This window comes from Engraulis encrasicolus, chromosome 22 (assembly GCF_034702125.1).
Source record: "Engraulis encrasicolus isolate BLACKSEA-1 chromosome 22, IST_EnEncr_1.0, whole genome shotgun sequence".
Lineage (NCBI taxonomy): Eukaryota > Metazoa > Chordata > Actinopteri > Clupeiformes > Engraulidae > Engraulis > Engraulis encrasicolus.
This window is the reverse complement of record NC_085878.1, coordinates 6371042-6374017: the sequence shown is the minus strand read 5'-3', so window position 1 is coordinate 6374017 and position 2976 is coordinate 6371042. Positions and strand designations below refer to the sequence as shown.

Below are 2976 nucleotides of genomic sequence, written 5' to 3'. Positions count from 1 at the left end.
TACAAAACAGAGAACTTGCCAGGGTCACAACACACATTTCCCAGATCAAATTCCCTTACAATACAAAAATAATTTCTAACATAAAAATGTAGCCTCAACACAAAACATTAAGTTTCTGTCCTTTTATGTCCTTATTAGATCCACGGAGGCGAGCGCAAGCCGACAAGAGCAGTAATTCAAGAGAGTTGGCCGCTTCACTCCAAAAATGTCCTTTGGAGGATTAAAGTGACGTCCCGTGAATTGAAATAGTCCAAAACAAAAAGGAAAGGATATCGAAAGCAAAATGAACGGGGAAAACCATAATGTTCGTGTCAAATGTCCATCTTGCATAAATAATAATAATTATTATTTATTTATCATTATAAATAATCATGTATCCATAGAAAATATTGTATGCAACCCTAATGAAGAATGACATTCTTAAATACAAACATAGGATATAGGGAAAAATGGGCATTAACAAAATGAAATAAAAACATCACAAGTAAGAGATTGAAAAGTTTAAATATTTACAATTACCCCCCCGCCACCCCCCGCCCCCCAAAAAGGTTTGAACATTAAAAAAAAAAAAAAAAAAAACATTGAATTGTCCTTCAAAAATTGGAAATAGTCCTTTAAATCCTCAAAAGAGACGATGTAGAGAGTTCCTTTAAGTTGTTCAAAAAGAAAAATAGCTCCTTTCAAACAGTTCAGTTCAAGGCGTTGAAGTCAGTCATAGTCAGTGATGTGACACGAGCAGGCCACAATCCTACCAAATATGCCATGCGCAATGTAGAACAGGATCACATTCGAATGAGTGGGTGGCTCGCCATCTAGTAGTCGACGAATCCTCAGCAGAATCCAGATCCAGCTCAAAAACTTCACCTATGTGAACATATGTCATCAGTTAAGTTTGGTTTATTTGATAGGGACAGACACATCATGTAGCCTAGGCTGTAGAGCAGCATAACAGAAAAGCATCATAGCAGTTACAGCCGTAAGCTACACACCCAGGACAATGTTGAATTCCTATCAATCTTCTCAAAATTAAAGCTATGCAAACTGCAAACCTGCAAACACTTTGTTCCTACTGCATTGCATACCATTCAGTTAAATAACCATTATCAAGTAAACAGGGTGAATACATAGTGTACTGAAATTGAGGTAACCTTGCCCGTACAGTGTTCAACACAATGTTATGAGGAGGGGCAAGACACTGGCAGCCAAACATGTGAGATAAGTTTTTGGACCGTCAGCGGTTTCCAACAATCAGAGGTGGAGTTGTGCACAGCTAGGTTCGCGCAGTCAGGTTATAAACAACATTTAGAACCCATGTATAGGCCTAGAGAATTACACCTTGCACGCAATGGGTGCGTGATCACAGCATGTGAAATACAGTCTGCTTACTCCGAACTCATTTCAACCAGCCAACTTAAGTATTAACAAAACAAAATACAAATTGCAGGTTTCACCTGAAGTATTTGGCATTGATAGACAATATAAGACTTAGGTTACAACAGTATGGGGAAAAATAGACAAGTTGCCTTACCAAGACGATTGAAACAGAAGAAATACTCGATGGAATACTCCATGGAATCCATACTGAAAAAGAAACACAAAGGACAGGAGAGTCATAACATACACAGGGCAGCCGTGGCCTAGTGGTGAGGCAGCCGTGGCCTAGTGATAAGAGAGTTGGTCTTTCAATCTGGGGGTTGCAGGTTCGAATCCCTCTGACCCCTCCCTACATCTCCATGGCTGAAGTGCCCTTGAAAAGGCACCTAAACCCACATTACTCCAGGGACTGTAAACAATACCCTGACATATAATAACTAAGTCGCTTTGAATAAAATGAAAGTGTCAGCTAAGTGAAATGTAATGCAATGTAATGACATCACAGTTTGAAATCATTGGCTCATGACTCAGGAGTACATGATCAATGCAAACAAATATATCTCCAGCACATGCATTAAGTTTTTTGTCTAAAGTAAAATGTATTCCATGGCAAACTATTATCCGTTTTTTTTTTTGTAAGGAGGCTTGGTTAACACATGCCAGTTGAATTATGACTGAACAAACTAACCACGGTATGCGAATGATGATTCTCCTCTTTGGCTTCTCTGAAGTCCAGGCGAACAAAGTTGGCAGGCACAGCATCCTTTATTAGCGTTGTCATACCACGGGTGACCTTAACAAAGCATTGCTTCTCAACGTGCTCAGATCAAACCTCGGTCTCAGCGTTGATCTGTAACCATAAATACCAGCATGTATTTTAGTTCGTTAGCAAAACAACTTCATTTTGGCGCAAGTATGCTACTGGTTCTGGTAACACATCTGGTAAGCCATCGGATCGCTTAACACAAAATTGAAAGCATAATTTTGAAATAGCGATCTGGAAATACCATATTAATGTAGCGTTGTGTAATTACACATTCATTTTTTTTAATTAGGCTTCATTAGGCTACATGAGTCATGACAAGTTTGGCGAGCTAGCTTATTTGTGCTAGCTAATGCGTATGATTGGACATAATTATGCATCTTACCTTGAAATATGGACCAGGATCCCTCTTGATGTGATTAATTCATTCACGCCGAAGTGCCTGCTCTTTGGCGAAACGGTGGAAAGTCTGTCCACGGTAGGATTTGTTTCTCTTTGAGGACGTAGGACTACATTTGGGCACACAGCAGTGAGGCGCCAAACAGCTGGTGTACAGCTGGTGTGCAGCCGGGTGTACCCCTGAAGTGTACCCCTCAACGTCTTTAGAAAGTTCCGGGTGAATAAGGCGAATTGAAACAAAACAAATACTCGATGAAAGGAAGCCTCTAGTCTTCGAAACTTACATCATTCACAGAGCTGGACGCTCCGTACTCCAAAAGGAAACTTAAACTTCATAAAAAACGAATTATTTTCTTTTGATTGTTTCTAGCTCCAAAGAAAATTCGACTGGCTCGGCAGACGACAGACTGAAGTGAACGGCTCCAAGGGAAGCCACACCC

General features: G+C 40.1%; 1 long non-coding RNA gene across 1 annotated transcript; it reads right to left on the bottom strand.

Annotated features, from left to right (window-relative positions):
- Positions 1-562: 562 nt before the first annotated feature.
- LOC134438521 (uncharacterized) lies at positions 563-2675 on the bottom strand. Its single transcript, XR_010032608.1, has 4 exons — positions 2523-2675; positions 2063-2224; positions 1529-1581; positions 563-864 (listed from the first exon to the last, which is right to left on the bottom strand). It is a non-coding gene; the product is annotated as an uncharacterized LOC134438521 (long non-coding RNA).
- Positions 2676-2976: the final 301 nt, after the last annotated feature.